Source organism: Zalophus californianus, chromosome 2, assembly GCF_009762305.2.
Source record: "Zalophus californianus isolate mZalCal1 chromosome 2, mZalCal1.pri.v2, whole genome shotgun sequence".
Lineage (NCBI taxonomy): Eukaryota > Metazoa > Chordata > Mammalia > Carnivora > Otariidae > Zalophus > Zalophus californianus.
Window position 1 is genome coordinate 67,459,411 of NC_045596.1, and position 21,369 is coordinate 67,480,779.

Genomic DNA, 21,369 nt, shown 5'->3' on the forward strand with positions numbered 1-21,369 from the left:
ATTTCTGTTGTCTGTAAGCTACCCAGTGTGTGGTATATTTTGTTATAGCAGCCTGAATGAATTAAGATGGTTATATGTCTGTTTTTATGCCAGTACCCTACTGTTTGGATTGCTGTAGTTTTGCACTATTTCTTGAAATCAGGAAGTGTGATGCCTCTAGTTTTGCTCTTCTTGCTCAAGATTGCTTTGGCTATTTGGAGTCATTTGAATTTAGGATTTTAAAAAAATTCTGTAAAGAATGCCATCGGGTTTAATAGGGATTGCATTTAATCTGTAGATCACTTTGCATAGTATGGACATCTTAACAACATTAATTCTTCCAATTCAAGCACATGGGATGTCTTTCCATTTATCTGTCTCTTCTTTAATTTCCTTCATTAATGTTTTACAATTTTTAGTGTATAAGTTTTTCTACTTTGTATAATATCTTTATATTTTTAAAATATCTTAGTGGACAAGGCAAATACTCATGTAACTAGGAACCAATTCAAGAAACAGAACTTTATCAGCCACCTCAGAGACAAGGCTGACGTGTGCTCACTTCGGCAACACATATACTAAAATTAGAACGACAGAGAAGATTAGCATGGCCCCTGTGCAAGGATGACACAAATTTGTGAAGCATTCCATTAAAAAAAAAAAAAGAGAGAGAGAGAGAAAGAAAGAAGAAAAAAAAAGAAACAAGCTGACATATTCACTAGGTCCAGTAGGCAAAGTGCCGGGACCCACAATCGTTGTAGGGGCCAAGAAAATATTTTAATTTCTTTTAAAGTATTTTGATATATTTTAGGGGCTCATGAAAATGCCTTAATTTTTTTAAGAAAAAAAAAAGAAATGTTTTAATACACAATATGAATATATGAATGTATTCACCTTTACACCAATACAGTCATAAATCATAACTTAAAAAAGTTTTTATGGTGATAAGAAACGAGGAAGGCAAAAGTACCTCAGGCCTACCAACATCATATTGTGTTCCTGCTCACAAACATCCTAATCACAACCATCTCCTTACCCTCAAAAGTAATTAGTATCCTAATCTTTATTATAATCACTCATTGCATTTATTTATTTATTTATTTAAAGAGAGATAGAGAGGGATGCAGAGGGAGAATCCCAAGTAGGCTACAAGTCCCCAGCACAGAGCCTGACTTGGGGCTTGATCTCATGACCCTGAGATCATGACCTGAGTGGAAATCAAGTCAGACGCTCAACTTACTGAGCCACCTGGGAGCCTCTCATTGCCTCTCATATATAGTTTTATCACTCCAGTGTGTATCCTTAAATACTAGTTTTATCTTGCATATAAAGATCTGTTATGAATTTAATTCTTTCCTCTATAGGTTATTCTTTCATCTCTTCTTTATCTGTTGAAAAATTGAGTCCTGCAACCTGTAGTTTTCCACTTTCTGGCTCTTGCTAATTGCACACTCAAGGGGCAGTTCAGTTTTCTTCTGTGCTCTATGTTTTCTGTAAATGGTCAGCTGGATCCAGGGGTTTGATCATATTCAAATTTAATCCTTTTGGCAATATTATATAGGTGGTGTGGTGTTCCTTCCGGAAGCACCTCATGTCAGGTTGTCTTTCCTTTTGTAATGTTAGAAGCTACTAGTGCTCAATTCTACCAATTCTTATGTTAATGTTTCTCTGGTTATTTTGGTTTTCTGAAGCTCACTATCCAGGGATTCCTCAGGAAGGATTCATGGGCATACTGTTCTCTGAGTTCCTAATGTTGTTAACATTTTGTCTTTGCCATTCATACTTGAAAATCAATTTTTGGGGGATATAAAATTCTTAGTTCACATTTTCTTTCCTTGGGTGTTGTGATGGTTAATTTTGTGTGTCAACTTGGCTGGGCCATGATGCCCAGATATATTGTCAAACATTATTCTGGATGTTTCTGTGTGGTTGTCTTTGGGTTAGATTAACATTCGTATCAGTGGACTTTGAGTAATGCAGATTGCTGTCCAAAATGTAGATGGACCTCACCCAATCAGTTGAAGACCTGAATAAGACAAAAGACTGATCTTTTCCAAGCAAGAGGGAATTCTGCAGCATTTGAATTACAATGTTGGATCTTCTCAATCTCTAGCTTGCTGGTCTACCCTTCAGAGTTTGGACTTGCCAGGCTCCATAGTTACATGAACCAATTCCTTAAAAGAAACTCTTTCTCTCTATATATACACATCTAGAGAACTCTAATACAAGTGTCTTAAATATGTTGCTCAAATTTATTTTTGGAATGAAGTTTGATGTTGAAATGTCTGATGAAAATCTTATTTACTCTCCCTTGGGTGTCATTTTCTCCTTTTTCCAGATCCCCAAAGGAATTTCTTTAAGTTTAGGGCTCAAGTTTGTATATGTTTTGATAGCTTTATACCTAAGTATTTAATTTTTTTGGAGCTATTGTAAATGGTATTCATTTTTAATTTTATTTTCCATTTGAAAATTGCTAATATATAGAAATATGATTAATTTTTGTTTGTTGACCTTGTATGCTATAACCTTACTAAAATTTTTAGTTGCAGGGGTATTCTGGGGGGCATATTCTACACAGATGATCATGGTGTTTGTGAATAAAGACAGTTTTATTTCTTCTTTTTAAATCTAAATGACTTTTATTTTTCCCTTTTTCACTAGCTAGAACTTCTAGTATAATGTTGAATAGAAGTGATGAGATTGGACATTGTTGCCTTGCTCACAATCTTAGGGGAAAGCATTCAGTCTTTCAACATTAAATATGATGTTAACTGTAGTTTTTTGTGTTTTTGTTTTGGTTTTTTTTTTTGGTAGATGCCCCTTTTCAGGTTGAGGATCAGGTTTTTCCTATATCCTAATTTGCTGCAATGTTTATAATGGATGATGAGATTTGTCAAATGCTTTTTCTGCATTAATTGATATGATCATACATTTTTCTTTAGAGTGTTAATATGGTGAATTACAATGATTGATTTTCAAATATTGAACCATCTGTGCATCCCTTTGATAAACTCCAAAGGGTTTTAGTGTATGATTTTTTTTTTTATATTGCAGGGTTCAATTTATTCATTTTTTGATAACTTTTATAAATGTGTTTCTGAGGAATCTTGTTCTGTGGTTTTCTTTTGTACTCTCTTTGCATAGTTTTGGTATCAAGGGTTTTAATTTACTTTTATTTTATTAGAAAATAAGCATAATGATTGTGTCAGCTACTCATTAAAAAATCTACAGTGGATTTCCATTGCCTAGTAGAGTAAGTCTATAATAACTTTGATAGTATTCTATTTTACATCAAACTTTTTAATGTATGTGCCTTACTTTGTAAACTTTCCTGTTCCTATCTCTTGCTGTACCCTTTCCCCTGCTCTAATTTCCAGGCCTGTGGTGTCACTGATATCCTGCTTGCAGTTCCCCAAGCATGCCAGACTGTGACAGTCTTTTGGTTTCTTTACTAACCATTCTCTTAATACTAGGAATATCCTATTCCAAGTCTATATGTCTAATAACTTCTAATTTTTTCTGGGCTGAGTTTTCCTAAAACTCCAAATATTGTTGACTACTTCTTCCTCATGCCTTTATTCTACTCAATATCAATGCCTATTTTAGCACTTATTTATAGCTCCCACCCCCACTGGTTAGTGAGTAATTTGAGGGTAGGGATTTGTCTTTAATTTCCAAGTACTTAACAAAGTCTGGTGCACCAGGGGTGTCCACTATTCCTTTGCTGATTGGATGAATGAATAAATGTCTTCTAACTCCCCATGTCCTCCAAGCTCACTGAGAGAATATATCGTGCTTTTATATTCCTCACTGAGAAACTTTGCAAATAATATATATATATTTTTGTTACTAACAGTTTTAGTCTTTGGTGATTCCAATATTACTATGGTCTCTATCTTGAACATTTTCAATGTATAATTTTTCAATATATATATATATATATTAGTATATACTTATGAATGTAAGTTTAAGAGAGTAAATTTAATTTACGATGATACTAGAACTCTGGTTTCTAGACTGAGATCCTTGAACTCTAATGGGTTCAAATGTAATAATGGGTATCAGTGAATTATTTTCTCTATTTAAAAAAATGTAATAGAACTTTTTATTAACATCAGTGAGGTTGTCCAAATTAACTGAAATACTAGATTCTTTGCTTTTGACCATAATTTTGTTATATGCTAAATCAGAAACTCAGAATAACAGCTATGATCACTGACTAAATAAATAATATTTAATAATTACAACTTGGAACACAGAATTTTTCAAAGCATAGTATGCATGGGAGGGCCATATAAGAGGTAATTATCAGTGGAAAAATTATTTTTATGGAGAAATTTTTGTTACATTTTATATTCCTATGATCATTTTTTCTTCGTTTTGAAAGTTTAGTATTGGGAAATGTCTCAGTAATTGAGAGTTATGCTGAGTTGGGTTTCCAGTGAATTGCTTGAGATTATCTGCTTAAATTGCCCAGGAGGATAGACCAAGTATACCAATTAAGTTTCTTGAAAATATGCAAACTTTTCCTGTAACTTTATGGTGAGTTGATATGTTTTCTGTGAATTGCTTTGACTTTCTGGTGAGCTCTAATGCATGCATTTCATCCTTCAGCAGCTCAAATTACAAAGATGAGTCAGTGGTATTTCCTCCCAAGAAACCTCTGCTTTGTCTCTGAAAAAGACCAAAGGGATGCATATTCTGGTTGTTTCTCAGAAGCTCATTTAAATTAGTACTGTAGTTTTGTTTTAGGCTGATCTGAAAAAAAGAATCATGTGTGCTATCTTATGTAAATCTAAATTAGCAAATAATTTTAAAAATGATAATTTCAGTATAGCTAACTGGAGTATGCAGACTATAAACAACTAGAAGGCTTTAAGAAAAGTAATGACTTTTATGCGAAAGGCTTATGACTAAAGACCGAGCAATCTCTTCCACAAAAAGCCAATTTCCTTCCCTGAACATTTCATTGACTGGTGCTGTCACATAGGGTCATCATGAATGGTGCATCCTAGAAGTTGAATATTGCACAACCTGCAAAATTGTATGTGACAACCCTGCTCTACTCTCTTTGGACGTCTAGTCTCCTGAAGACTTCTTGCCCATTTTCTATGTTACTTTTCATTGCTTTAATATTCTTTGTGAAAACTTTTGAGTTATTTAAACTTTGCAGTTGTTTATAATCTTGATAAATGAAATTCTACTTTATATGAACGTGTTGAACACAAATAAAGGAAGGACTCTTTTCCTTTAGGAAATAGTCTCTCCCATCTGCCTTCAAGATTACAGCCATTGTTGCCATATATTAATACAATATAATCCTACCCCCTGACTCAGGTGAATAGTCTAGGAGTTGGAATCTGGCCCAAATGGGCCAATGAGAGAATTCTCTTTGGATGGCTGACAATTCTAGTTGCCTTGTTTTCTGCTATACTGACCAGAAAAGCAGAAAAAATGAGTCTAGAGAGAGGGCAAGTGATACATACAGAAAATGCAAATCAAATCACAGGTTAGAGATGGAGAGACACAAGTGAGAATGTTCTGAATCTTTGGTTCAAGGTGCTTCTTGATGCTTGGTGCATTTCTTTTCTTTGGAGTTCTCTGGGACATCTCAGAAACCTTATAATAAACCACCATTTCTACTTATTTGAGAGGATTTCTGCAGTACTGTGCTTCGACTCAGGCATGAGGGGCCACTTCCAAAGGCCTCATGATTTAGAAGGCTTTCCTCCACCTATATCCCTCTCAATGGGTCAAAGAGTCTGCAGAGTCAATGGGATATGCCCATGAAGAGCCATGCTTTGTCTAGACCAGGCACTAGGTATATGGGATCAAGGGATTTCTGCCCCAGAAGTCCCAGACCTACTGCCAGGACCTCTATTGTCTTTTTCCTGGTCCAGTGTACCTCTTTTAGTTCCCAGGGGTAGCTACAGCATAGCTCTTTATGGTGGGATGTGAACTGAGTTTGGACTTGCAGTTTAGGGCATTTCACTTGGGTCTGTAACAAGTTCCTTAAGGTATAGAATAGAGCCTGAGACAAAAAAAAAGGGGGGAGCATGCCACTAACCTCTGTCCAGAATCTGGGCCTACTCTATTCATGTACTGAATTCCTAAAAACCTGGGTACCTGGTCTTCCAGGAGCTTATAAAGGTATGTTTGTCAATATAGAAGGATAGAACCCCTTTTATTTAGCAATTAGTTAGCTTGGTCAGAAATTTTAAATACTTAGACACGTTGTATGTGGGCTTTCATTTGTACTCTTATCCCAGGCTCTGCAGTTATTAGAGGTGGGCCTCACCAAACAAGCCAATATAATGAAAATCTAGTCTTATAGTAGTTAAATACAGTACAAAAGACTTTCTAATAAGATTCTTTTAATAGCACAGGCTAGTGAAAAGATCACTGATTTAGAACTCATATTATCTATTGCTGCATAACAAATTACCCTAAGTTGGCAGCTTAAAATAACAAACATTATTTCACAGTTTCTGTGAGTCAGGAACCTAGGAGCAGCTTAACTTAATAGTCCTAGTTGAGAGACTTTTTTTTTTTTAAGATTTATTTATTTATTTGAGAGAGAGAGAGAGAGAGAGAGAGCGCAAGCAGGGGGAGGGGCAGAGGAAGAGGGAGAGAATCTGAAACAGACTCCCCACTGAGCATATAGTCCTTCACAGGGCTCGATCCCAGGTCCCTGAGATTATGACCTGAGCCAAAATTAAGAGTCAGACACTTAACCTCCTTAGCCAGCCAGAGTTTCCTAGTTGAGAGACTTCTGAGATTACAGTCAAGATGTTTGCTGGGGCTGCAATTTTCTTGGGCTCCATTGGGGTTGAAAGATCCACTTCTAAGCTTACTTATGTGTTGTTGATAGGCCTTGGTTCTTTGCCACATAAGCTTCTCCGTAGGTTGTCTGGGTGACCTCATGAGATGACACCTGGTTTCCCCCAGAACGGATGATGATGAGAGAGAGAGAGAGAGAGATATGCAGTTTTTCATAACCTAATCTCAGAAGTGATATACCATCATATCTGCAATGCGGACCAACTCTGTACAATGTGGGAGAGGACTACACAAGGGTATGAATGCCAGAGATGGGGATCCCTGGGGATCATCCTGGGGGCCAGCTTCTCCAGAACTTCTTGCTCAATCTCTCCATCCCACTAGCCTTTTGGTTCTTGAACCTAGCCAGTTCTGTCCCACCTCTGCAGTCGTGGCCTCTCCATGGTAGGCTTTTCCTATTGATCTTTCTTGGCTGAACCTCTGTCTTAGATTTCAGCGAAAATGCCATTACTCTAGAGAGGACTTAACTTGATCACTCAATATTTAATAGTTACCTAGTCATTCTCTGTTCTATCAGATGGTTTTAATTCTAGGTACCTGACACATAAATATATGTTGAATGAAGGAATCTTGGTAATTATATGACCTTGGGGAAAAGATATGCTCTCTAAACCCCAGTAGCTTTGTCTTTGATTAATGATCTTCTACCCCCACCTACTACATAGGCTTTTGTGAGAACCAAATTATCTAGAATTATCTATAACAATTGATGAAATTATTGTTGTTGGTTAACTCTCCCTCCTCCCTTTTCCCATGGAACAGAGCGATTGCCCAGGAATGTATATTCCCATTTTACTTTGCAGGTTCTCTTTATCTACCTGCACTGTAGAACTGCGTTGTTCATTTTTTCATTTATATGTTCCCTAGCCTCATTTACTGCCCTGTAAATGTCTCAGAGGACTTATTTTGAATTAAAGTTATGATTTCACGTGTGGAAAGTATTCAGTGGGGAGCAAGTTTAGTAAAGTTTATTCAAATGTAAAATGACATTGTGTTTTTGGATCATAACTAATCGTAGCATCCCACCGAACATGGGAGGTAGTCTGTGCTTTTTAGAAGCTAGTTATGCACAAAAGGACAAATACCCAAGAATCGAAGCAAACTTTTAATAATGCCCAATTGGAGTTCTGGTCATGTTTGAGCCATTCAGAGTCTAATCAGTAAAACCCCCTTGAGTCAATAATTGCCTTCTCCTGGAATCATTGCAGGTATCTATTATGCTGCACATTAGCCACATAGAAATGAACATATGGTTATTGAACACATAACAAAACAGACTCTGTTGGAGAATGTTTCCTTTAGGATGCCTTAAAACATTCTTGAGCAGAATATTATGGAGGTTGCTTACTATCCCTTCTGTTCTTGGGGTTATAGGAGGGAAGTTGCGAGTTCTTTGTATTAAGAACAGTGGATGAGCACACTATAAGCAGCTGAAAAACTCAGAATGTATTGATTTTTTTAGAGAACACCATAATCACCTTCCATGATGAAAACAAAACAATAAATGAAGTTTCTTAAAAGTTGGGAAAATATTTTTTCTCTCTTGTGTCACATTTCAAGGAACTCAGATGTTGGGGAGAGGCTTTCTTCAGAGTGGACCGAACCCTGACCTGCAGTTTGTTGCTGTCTTTATGTAACAACAACAAAAAAGATATTGGATATGTTCAGAGAAAGGAAGGGAAAAAAAGAGTTTGAAAAAGAGAAGTAGAACAAAACCTGTATTAACTCAAACCTGGCTAAATTTCTGCTCTGAATTAACTGGAGTTTAGATTCAACTCGAGAAGAAACAAGGAAATTAAAAGCATATATAAGAAGTCTCCTTATTTGAATCAAATAACTCAAATAATTATAACATCTTATATTTTAACAACTGTGTTCAAAGTGACAAGAATTTTTAGGTTAGCCAAAATGCCCATGTTTAAAACATTCTGTAAAACTGGGGTATAAATATAACAAATAATCTTATTTATATGTATGGTTTATAAACACATTCATGAATGCATATACATATCTGTGTATATGTATAAAATGATATTAAAATAGGAGTTTCAACCAAGACAGAGATATCAGATATTAAAGTGACTGGTAAAACACAAACCAATTAAATGGAAACTATTAAAGAACTTCATTAAAAAAAATAAAGTGACCGGGACACCTGGGTGGCTCAGTTGGTTAAGCGGCTGCCTTCAGCTCAGGTCATGATCCCAGGGTCCTGGGATCGAGTCCCGCATCGGGCTCCTTGCTCAACGGGGAGCCTGCTTCTCCCTCTGCCTGCAGCTTTCCCTGCTTGTGCTCTCGCTCACTCTCTCTAGCCTCTGCTCTTTCTCTCTCTCTCTCTAGCAAATAAATAAATAAAATCTTTAAAAAAATAAAAAAATAAAAAAAAATAAAGTGACTGATGAGACCTATAGGACTTACAAAATAGGCTGAAAATCAGATAGATGATTCTTAAACCTCTCATACCTTGAGGACATAAAAAGTCCAGGGGAGTAGAAATTGAGAGTAGATTTATGAAGAGGACATTTGGGTAGAACTGTAGATGTGCTGAATTCCCCTCTCCTTCCCCTAGGATGGGGTGTGTGGGGTACCTGCCCCTCACCTTGAACTTGGTGAGAGAGGTTTCAGTGGGGCACTTGGAAAGTATGATATGTGTACCCTGCAATTGTTCGTGGTGGACTGCTGTCTGAACACCAACTGAGGAATGGAAAGAGTAGGAAATAACTGGGAGTAGACCCAAAGGGAAAGTGGCTGCTTTGGCTGCTCTCAGTCCTGGCGTTGGTGGGTAGAAGATCCAGGTGTGTTTCTGGTGAACTGGAGGTGGGCCGTGCATGAGAGGGACTGAGAAACACACACACACACACACACACACACACACACAGATCAAGCCCTGGTGTGGTTTGTTCTTAGACTCTGCCCAAGAGCAACTCTTGTGGAACCGTCAGAGCGGCAGAGAGAAACCGCACGTACAGCTGGATTCCTGGGGCTGAGAAGGAAATCACGACTGGCGGGAAGAGAAGGGAGCTGTAGATGAGACCGTGGCAACAGTGTAGGTGGAAGTGGGGACAGCTTCAGGTTTCTGACGGCCTGAGAGGCCCAAAGTTGGCTTATGACAATAAGTAATTAAGAGAGATTCTCCCTTCTTCTGACACAGTAACCTTGAGGGATGGGAAAGTGCTGTTTTGGAGCAGGATTAGGAATGCTTGGTGGTGAAAGAGAGAAGAAATCACTTAACACTCTCTTCCGCAAATACAGTTGTCCTGTCTGGCTCAAGTCTGAGCAACATCCGCATATCTGCAGGAGAGAAGTTTGAACTTTAGGTTGAGAATGAAGTTTTGATGATTACCGTGCTTAAACATATGAAATACGGATTGGAGCCTTTTTTGTAAGGACTAAAAATGACCATGGGAGTGGCTGTTACCTAAGAGAGACTGGAAATTCACAGGGTCAGCCTGAGTTTTCATTCAGGGGTAGAGGAAATACACTGGTTGCATATTTTGTAAAAGGGTAGAAAAGCAGCTGGAAGGATAGGCATTTGACTGTTCATAGGGGTTACCTCTTGAAGGCAGAATTGGAGATACAGGGAATGGAGGTAGCCTCATATTTTACTATGGGTGTTTCCCTCCAAAATGGCAGAGTTCGAATTAATTTTGTTTTTTTATATTCGCGTTTTCAAAACCGAACACATTTTAAGTTCTTATGCATGTATATTTATTCAAATCAACAAACATTGTACACACATCGAGTAAATAAAGTGTTTGTGACTTCAGAATAAGGGGGTTGTATTCCCAGTAGGTGTATGTGACTCCTGAAAGACTCATTTGCTAAAAAATAATAATCATAATTGGTGTGAGCAGTGCTGCTATTTCCAAAATCGCGTCTCGTATTAGTGACCTCTGTTCAGGCTCTCCTCCTGCCTTGTGTGTTGGCATCTCTGGTTTGTACCAGAGGGAAACACTGTGTCTGGTTTCACTATGAAATTCATGGAGTTCTCTGCTTGAAATAATATAAAAGACCTTTATTATTCAACCTGTGCGTTCATCTGTGCAACCACATCTCCTTAGGGAAATGCTTGAAAATGGGATTTTCGTGGCCTTCTCTCCCATTTGACTTTTCTTCCCCCCACCCTCCCTTTTCTCCATCCCTGTCCAAGTATCTATTAGTTATCTCTTTCAATAACACTGTTCGGGCTGCATTGAAAGTGCTTTTTAATGTAGGAGATATACTTCAGACCTAACACCAGGTCACTTTCTGAGTAACATTTTATGGGATTGATTAAACTTTAGCACCATAACTGTTGACTTTACAGGCCAGAAAAGAGACTCAGAGTGTTCACTCTGGACAATTTGTGCCTCACAATTTTGAAAAATCAAATAGAGATAAGGGTTTAATGTGTTTGAAAAAAGAGGTTGTCCTCTATTTTTGAGACTTCTATATTTAAAAGACCTCAATATTAAAAATGAAATAATATCTCTTACACTAATGAAGTTAAGTTACAGTAAATAACTATATAAAAGAAGGTGGACTTTTTAACTGTAGGGATGACGTTAAAGATTTAAGTTGGCCTCTCATTGCTCCAAACCCAGCTGTTTAATTTTATCTCTTTCGCTGCTGGAAAATGAAGGTACATTTGCTCTTGGAGTTTTCAAGGTTGTGAGATGAGACATAGCTGATTTTTTTTATTAGAGAAACATATTTTTTGGGCTAAAATGCAGTGGAATCAGGGACCAAAAACAACAAAAACATTTTTTTCATCTCTTTGGGATTTGGAAATCCAAATCCTTGACTTTATCTGCACACAAAGGTATATTGCCAGGGGCTCAGTGATGTGGTTCATAATGAGCGGAAACATTTTACAGAAACAAACAAAAGAAACGAGAGAGGAAAAAAAGAATTCTTATGAATTCATTGGGTTGGCTTTGTACTGTGTCAGCTTAGCTAGGTTGGAACCACGTCTCCCAGAATTCCCTTCCGTCTATGGTTCTGGGTTAGGGTTGACCAGGAGGAAAGATATGGGAGGGAGAGTGGGCAGGCTAAAGCCTGGCTGCAGCCACTGAGCTTGGAAAGTCACCTACATTGCTAGTGATCTCTTGGAAGGGGCTGTACAGACCGCTCATCTGTAGGCTCTCTTCCTCGGTGCGGGCCAGTAGCTGGACACGGAGCTCCTCCAGCTCTGACTGCATCAGCAACTTCAGCTTCTCTGAATCCCAGGCCAGGCATGTGCGCCACTCAAAGGTGGGCGGCACAGCTTTTTCTGCGAGTTACCTTCATTGTTGGGGTTTCACATGGTGGGAATCGGCTACAAGTTCCAGTTGGTCTTTGTTTTCCCCCAGTTTGCATCTAGCTTTTCTTCTTGACTGCCTACTGACCTGCAGTGACTTCAGACTCCTTACCGGATACAGAGCTTACAGCCTTCCAGAAGACTCTTTGTTTTATAGAATGAATGTTGTTCATCTTGCATCATGTTTTGTTTGAAAAAAATATTGCCATCTCAGTTAATTTAATTTTCAACTCCTTTTTTTTTAATTTCACCTTTCCCAGTAGACTTTAAGAGAATATAGCATAAAAAAAATCTAGTGAATAATTTTTTCTAATATATACTATCTGATTAAACTTTGCAATAAGAGAGCAATCTGGACTTGGTATATTAAATGATTTGCAAATTGCAATGTGCTGCACTTTTCAGTTACATGCCTAAGTAAAATAAATCAACTTCTGTCTTATCAGCATCGGGGAATTTTTCATGTGTGATCATTGTATTTTAAAGTCAGCAACACACATACTGTCTTTTTAAATAAGGATGATATTACTAACTTTTCTCCAGTAAGGCTTATGCCTGAATTGTTGGGATAGAGCTGTTGTTTTTTTGTTTCTGTTTTGTTTTGTTTTTGCTTAAAGCATAGTTCCCAGCATAGAAGGAAACATTTACTAAAAAAAAATGATAGCTATTATTATTATTACAATGATCTAACTTAAAAACTCTAAAATTTGTTTCAATTGATTCCACAATTAAAAAAAAAACCCTTAATATTATTTTTTGTGTTTGGGAGTATAACCTACCTGGCAAAGATAGAGTAGTGAGATTGCTATTGGGCAGATAATTTTTGTAGCAAGTACTGCCTTCATTTATATGAAGGATGAAGGATGTATGTTTGTGCATATGCACACACACTCCTATGTTCCTTCAACTTGTAGATTCAATCATTGTACAATTTACTTTGTATTTTGTGTCTTCCAAATGCAAGTTGAAGTTCTAACCTTCTCAAGTTGTTTTCAAACACATACTAGTGATAGGAAAATATATGGTAGTGTCAAGGCATAATGTGAAAGTAGATGTCCTACCAACACCACGCTGCTAATATTTTTGTTTGTTTAGCAAACTTTATGTACATTTGTGTATATACACAAACACTCACCCACATACACACACGTGCGTGCAATTGCATAATGTGTGAAAAAATTTATATATTGAGTATATATGGTCTGCAGTTCACAGATCAGTATCAGCCAGAATATCTTATAGCCTTATCCCATCCTGTGATCTTTCTATGAAGCTTACTATGGTTTCCATAAGAGAGTGGCATAGATCTAGCAGTGACAAGCCCTCTCCTTTCTGTCCTTGTCTGTGATTCTATATACTCAAGGACTCAATGACCGCATCCTTTATTCTTCCTTTCCATTTCTTTACATGCTAGTCCCTCTTCCCTTGTTTCAGGATTTCTGTCAAGCTACTGTGACCTTAGATGAGTGAAAAATTAGTTGTCTCTTCCCAAATGGCCGGAGACCCCTGGTATAAATTCATACAGATGTAAATATATATGCAGATTTTCTGAAGCAAACCCCTCTTACTCCACTGCACTTGCAAATTTCCCAAACACTGTTATGATAATACTAGGTGATTTATTTTACATAAGGATGCATCTGAAGGGTGCAGCACATTGTGATTTGCAAACCATTTAACTTGCTAAGATCAGATTGTTCTGCTTTATCTGCAAAGTTCACCCACAAGGAATTTAATATAAAGGCTTTTATTCCTGTTGTTTCATGTATTGTACCTCCCTGAGATCTGATGGATGAGTTTGAAATGGGTGTGTGGGGGAGGAGAGAAGGAAATTAGCCACTCTGCATCTTCTCTGGAAAAGCAACCCCTAACCCTCCATTTCCCACAAGACTGTTGAGAGTATTCAAGGACTCCTAGGAGAATGACAGCACAGACTCGTAGGGACACATTATTACTCAGATGTAAGGTGAATGGGCATGGGCCCAGGAAACAATGAATCAGAATATTATCTGTCTAGCTCATATTATTACCTTGAAACTCATACAGAGAATAAGTAAGTGACTGAGTGCTGGGCACCCTTGCTAAGGATAAAGAAGAGATTCCACCAGTTCCTCTCTCTCCTGCCGTCATTGCCTGGTTCGTATCGTACCAGGGAGTCATAGGAACAAGACTGGTGTCCCGCTGACTTACTGACTTGTGTGATTTGGGGCAAATTACTTTAACTTTTTGGATCCCTCATGTGTAAAATGAGTAGGGGAATCAACATGATTTCTAAGGTCCATGCACCTCTCAGATTTTATGACTGTCTTATATATCAGCTCCCTTTACTTTCCTTCAGCTCCCTTCCTTCCTGAACTATAATTATCCCCTCCCTTAATCCTTTCGTGATAGACTTTTTTTTTTATTTATTTTTTTACGTGCACACTTTATTCTGGGACATGGCTCATTTTCTTTCTACTTATACATTTAATTAAGTATTTACTGAGCTCCTACAGTGTGCCAAGGACTGGGATGAAAATACTGAAGAAGAGAGTGAAGGAGGAATCTCATCAAAGAAGAGGTAATGAAGACAAAAAAGATTAAAATATTTTATTATGTAGTATGATGGTCTAAGAATGGGGAAGTCCATGGTATCATGGGATCAAATAGTTGGAACAGGGCATTTGCTCTTAGAGATTAGGAAAGAGATCTGGAGATGTAGCATATAAGTGGAAGCTTGGAAAGTTAAGTAGAAGATAATTAAATGGATGGGAGGTACTTAGGAGGTGAATAGACAAGGTGTGGTGGTGAAGATACAGGGGGTGGTAAGAAAGAAAAGATAATATTCAAGTTGCTGACCAGATTGTGGCTAGTGGCTGAGTTTGGGAAAGAGAAAGAGGAGAGAGAAAGGCAATGAGTAAGTTGAAAGTCTTTGGCAGATGCTGGTTCAATTAGGAAGCCCCTGGTAATGATAACAATATTTTATATTTGGGTGATGCTTTTCAGAGCAGAACACTTCCATGTATATCTTCTCATTTAAGCCTCATAACAAACTAGAAGGTAGACATTATTATTCCTGATATTTAGATGTTAAGAAAAACTTTGAAGTAGGCAAAAAGATGACCACCTGTTCTTTCCATGTCACAGTGCCTAACGGGATTATGTAATTCTCCTGGGGTAGCTATCTTTGTTTGACTCACTGTTTACTGTTGATTAGGATGTTTTTTAAATGCTTGAAGGGTGGATGTTAACTGGTAGGAAACCAATAAACATGCAAATGATTCTTAGCTGGAAGAGTAAGAATTTGTCTGATATAAAGGTTTTATTATTCTGTAAGACACTAACTAGTTGTGCATCTTATTCCATTTGGTATCTAATTTAGCAATTTTATTCCAGCAAACTTAACTAGTGTCTCTTCTATTGCCCTTTGAAATAACTTTACCATCCTGCTGGGTCCCTCATTAATGAGTTAAATAAATCATTGACAGGTATTCATTATATATTTGTATGAGAGTAATATTTCTAGCTTTTTGGAGGTGTTCCTTTGAAAGAGATGAAGCAAAAAAAGGTCTTGAGAGATTAAGTGATTTGCTCAAAGTCATGATGTTGGAGACGAGCAGAAACTTGAACTTAGATTTTATGATTCTAAATCTGGCATATTTTGTGATACATATGACACCAAAGGGGAGTTCTGAACAGTTCCTCATTGCACCTATGTTTTTGTTTTTATTTATTTATTTTAATTTTATCTTTTTTGGGGGGGGAGGGAGGTGCAGAGGGAGAGAGAGAATCTTAAGCAGACTCCATACCCAGTGCTGAGCCTGACTTGGGGCGTGATCTCATGACCCTGAGATCATGACCTGAGCCAAAATCAAGAGTCGGATGCTTAACCAACTGAGCCACCCAGGCGCCCTTGCTATGTTTTTGTTTTAATTAAGAATAGGTGTACTTACAGAAAAACAGAAAAGCAGATTTCAATTCATTAGATTTTTAAGTTCACCAACATTTTTTGAGTTCTTTGTGACTGCATCCTTTTATTAGCTTCTCAAGCATCACGGATACCATGATTTTAGATATCAACACACCAAAATGAACTGTTAGCCTCAATTTTCCTGGAAACAGAGTCACTTTAGGGATGAGGAAAAAAATCCTGAGTATGTTGGTAGACCCTGGTATCCTTGGTCTCATTGCAAAAGGACTGTGTAGGTTATCAACCAACCTTTTACCCCATTTTGGAGTCTTCCTGTGATGGTTAATAATAACTTGACTGGGCCACAAGGTGACCAGATATTTGGTCAAACATTATTTTGGTTGTTTTTGTAAGGGCTTTGGGAGATGAAATTGACATTTAAATCAATAGACTGAGTAAAGCAGATTGCCCTCCCAGTGTGGGTGGGTCTTGTCCATTCACTTGAGGCCTGAATGAAAGAGAGGTTACTGCATATCAAGTTCTGTCTATCCACTCATTTAATTTGTATACAGCCCAGAGGATTATAATTTCTTTTTCACATACAAGGAAACTCAGATCAGAGGGATTATATTATTTATTAGAGTGTAAGAACTAAAACTTGAAATCTGGTCTAGAATTAAAATCCGTTTTTTTTTTTTTTTTAGATTTTATTTATTTATTTGAGAGAGAGAGACAGATAGTGAGAGAGAGCACAAGTGGGGAGGAGAGGGAGAAGCAGGCTCCCCGCAGAGCAAGGAGCCTGATGCGGGACTCGATCCCAGGACCCTGGGATCATGACCTGAGCTGAAGGCAGACGTTTAACAGACCAAGCCACCCAGGGGCCCTCTTTTTTTTTTTTTTTAAGATTTTATTTATTTGTTTGACAGAGAGAGATAGAATGAGAGAGGGAGCACAAGCAGGGGGAGCAGGAGAGGGAGAAGCAGGTTCCTGCGGAGCAGGGAGTCCGATGTAGGGCTCAATGTGGGGCTCTATCCCAGGACTCTGGGATCATGACCTGAGCTGAAGGCAGACGCTTAACGACTGAGCCACCCAGGTGCCCCTAAAATCCATTCTTTTAAGAGTAGTACTAGTATTTCCTTGCTTGGATATCACACTTTTGATTAAAACTTAAAATGAGCATTGGACTGCTGGTTCAAGATGGCAGATTGCACACACTCATTTAATCTCTCTCCTTCTGTAGCTCCCATTAAAACAAGAGAATAAGAGTATAAACTCTACAATAACAGAGAGGATAGGGAGTGCAATGAAGAATAGAATGGAGTAGGGTAGGCAACTTTTAATCATAAGTTCTTATGTTCTATTTAATATTATAACCATGTGCTTTTATTCTTTTGATTAAAATACCATAAATGTGAGCTTTTTCATAATTAGGTCAAAGGGTTGACTCATATTGTGTTTTAGTCAACTCTGATCCTTATGTCTTTTATTTATTTTAATTTTTAATTGTGATAAAGAACATATAACATTAAATTTACCATCTTTTTAAAAAAGATTTTATTTATTTGACAGAGAGAGAGAGAGAGAGAGAGCATGAGAGCGCAAGCGGGGGGAGTGGCAGAGGGAGAAGCAGCTCCCTGCTTAGCAGGGAGCCTGACGTGGGGCTTGATCCCAGGGCCCTGGGCTCATGACCTGAGGTGAAGGCAGACACTTAACTGACTGAGCCACCCAGGAGCCCCTGAAATTTACCATCTTAGCCATTTTTTAGCTCAATTCAGTTGTGTTAAGTATGTTTACATTGTTGTACAACAGATCTCTAGCACAATTTCATCTTGCAGAACTCAAACTCTATAGCCATTAAACATCATCTCCCCATTCCCTCCCCGCCCCCCCGCCCCCATCCCTGGTAACGACCATTCTACATCCTGTTTCTATGAGTTTGACTACTTCAGATATCTTGTATGAGTGAAATCATACAGTGTTTATCTTTTTGTGACTGGCTTATTTCATTTAACAAAATGTCCTCAAGATGCATTAATTCTCACATTTTTGTGTAGAATTTTTCTCTTGGGTCAGAATTTTCCTATTTTTTTTTTTAAAGATTTTGTTTATTTATTTGACAGAGACACAGTGGGAGAGGGAACACAAGCAGGGGGAGTGGGAGAGGGAGAAGCAGGCTTCCCATGGAGCAGGGAGCCCGATGCGGGCTTGATCCCAGGACCCTGGGATCATGACCTGAGCCGAAGGCAGATGCTTATCAACTGAGCCACCCAGGCACCCCAGCATTTTCCTATTTTTTATTTATTTATACAGATAAATTTCATCAGAACAATATTCTCCACCTGATTTCAGAAGCAATCTAGGTTCTTTGTAGAACATTTGAAAATGAGGGAAAGTATAAAGAGGAATAAAAATTGATTCATAATTCTACCGCTCAGAGGCAACAACCATTGTCATTTTGGTATATATTTCCTTTCATTGTCTAAAAAATTTTTTGAACATAGTGGGATCTTAATGTTATACAAATGTATATTCTTTTCCCTTTTAACATTGTAGTATATTGTGTTAATTTGCTAAGGCTGCCATAACAAAATATCAGACCGGGTGACTTAAATAATAGAAATTTATTTTTTCGCAGTTCTGGAGGCTGAGGTCTCAGATCAACCCGAAGAACGGGTTCTTCCTGAGGTCTCTCTCCTTGGCTCTTTAAGACTGCCCTCTTGCTGCCTCTTCGCGTGGTTATTCCTCTGTCCACCAGGACACATTACTGGTGTTCCTTTTTGTGTGTCTTAATTGCTCCTTTAAAGAAAGACACCAGCCAGATTGGATTAGGGCCCAATCTAATGGCCTTATTTTAACTTAATTACCTCTTTATATGCCCATCCCCAAATACAATCACATTCTGAGGTATTGGGGATGACAGCTTCAACATATAAATTTTGGAAGAGATATAATTCATCTGTATCACATATTTACCTATATATTTAGAATCTCATTACAATTACCATTCTATTGTGTGTTGATGTTCTTCTTTTATTAAATATTTATTATGTTAAATTATTAGATAATATTTTCATGCTTTCAGACTTTAAAAAATTAGTCCCCTTAATTTGGATTGTTTTCTTAGGATTTATTTCTAAAGTAGAATTACAGGATCAAAGAGCAAAAACATAGTCCAGGCTCCTCATTCACATTACCAGCTTTCTTTTCAGAAATGCTGTGCCAGTTTATACTTTCACATTTGAAAGTACCCATTTCACTGTGCTTTCATAAATATTAGATTTTCTTATTTCAAAATAATTGCTGCATTATCAGGCAAAAGTGGTATGACATTTTTATTTTTTGATTATTAGTAAAGTTTGTTTTTCAAATATTTGTTATTCAATAATATTTTTTTCTTATAAATTACCTATTAGTATTATTTGCTCATTTACCATGATCTTAAATTTTCTTTATCAATTTGTTGGTGAATTTTTTATTTTTCAAGGACTTTGACCTATTGTCTGTAATACTTGCCACAAATATTTTTCTCAGTTTTTTGTTTGCCTTTTTTTTTTTTTGCCATTTAGATCCTGTCTAATTTATTTTAAAAATATATAAAACATGTTTTATGTTATTTTCAATTTCAACTACTCTTTTCCTTTATGCTTTCTTCTGTTTCTTTTATTCCTTTTTTTTTTTTTAAAGATTTTATTTATCTGACAGAGAGACACAGCGAGAGAGGGAATACAAGCAGGGGGAGTAGAAGAGGGAGAAGCAGGCTTCCCGTGGAGCAGGGAGCCCCATGCGGGGCTCTATCCCAGGACCCTGGGATCATGACCTGAGCCGAAGGCAGACGCTTAATGACTGAGCCACCCAGGCGCCCCATATTTCTTTTATTCTTGGAAAGTCTTTCTTCATAAAGAAATTAGAAAAATAACTACATTTCTCTAACTTCTTATGACTTGATCTGCTGAACTAGTGAATCTTCCTGGAATTTCTTTATGGGCACAATGTGAATTGCTCTAGACTTATTTTTTGAAATAACTGACACTTTAAAAAGCTGTTTTTTGTTCCTGATTAATGAAGTAGTCTTCATCACATATCATAGCTTTATTGTTTTCAACTGATCTAACAATTCTCAAGTCAGTACCATATGGTTTATTTATTATAGCTTTACAATTTTTTTTAATACTCAGTGAGACTACTACTGCTTCATGGTGCCCATTTTTTTGAATGGACTTTTCCTCCTTCATTCTTATAAATTAATTTGTATATTTTTTAGGTTCAGAAAATCTGATTAAGATTTTAATTAGAATGTTATTAATATTCAGGAATGTCATATCTTTTTGCTTACTCAAGCACTTAAAAAAACTCTTGGTCAAATTTTACTAGATTTTTCATATGAGTCCTCCATTTCTTTTTGTTTTTTTTCCTAGATATTTTTATGTCTTTTATGATTATGCATGAAATTTTAAAATATTTATATTTTGAAAGTGACTTTTCTAGACATATAGAAAAACATTAAATTTTTGTAACTTCATCTTGTCTTACCACTTTTATTAATTTTTAGAACTAATTCTAATAGTTTGACTCACTTGTACTTTTGGAGGTATCTAATCTTATAGCACGATGACAATCTTCTTTCTCTTTGTACTTTTCTGTTCCTTAATAATGCATTATTAAATTGACTAGAACTAAGTAGAACTTTGTTGAATATTAAATGACACTTGTTTACTCCTGCATTTAATGGGACCTCTTTTATTAGACCACTGTTTAGCTTTAGGATGGATTGTGGGCTGCAACTGATTGAATGTGGATGTCAGGCTTTACATTTATTTTTAATACATTTTATCTTATTATTTCTGGCCCATGAGCCAGAAAGTTCTCAACTTACTTAAAGGTGATGAGGCAGGCAGCCTAGTGCAGTGTTAGCCCTTAGCCCCTCTTGCCCATCTGGACCACTTGCACCTCAAGAGATAGGTCTTCTTTTAAGAAGATACTATTTTTAAAAAAAATATTTTATTTATTTATTAGAGAGAGAGGGAGAAAGCGCATGCACAAGTTGGGGGAGAGGCAGAGCAGTAGGGGGAGAGAGAATCTCAAGCAGACTCCCTGCTGATCGCCAGAGTGGAAGTGGGGCTCAACCTCACAACTCTGAGATCATGACCTGAGCTGAAACCAAGAATCAGAGGCTCAGTTGGCTGAGCCACCCAGGTGCCCCGCAAGAAGATACTATTGAACACACAGATTCCTCTACCTGTACTGGGGCATACTAGCTTCCTTCTGTTACTCAATTAACACTGTTCAACAGCTATGAATTCTGCATATTCTGCTTCATTCAGCTCACATTTCTCTATCTTGAATACAAAGATCTGAGACATCTTAGTAAATGCTCCTATGAAAT

The 21,369-nt window shown here is 37.3% G+C and overlaps 1 non-coding gene across 1 annotated transcript; it reads left to right on the top strand.

Annotated features, from left to right (window-relative positions):
• Positions 1–533: 533 nt before the first annotated feature.
• LOC113926078 lies at positions 534–636 on the top strand. The gene has a single exon (XR_003521160.1). It is a non-coding gene; the product is annotated as a U6 spliceosomal RNA (small nuclear RNA).
• The last annotated feature ends 20,733 nt before the right edge of the window (positions 637–21,369 follow it).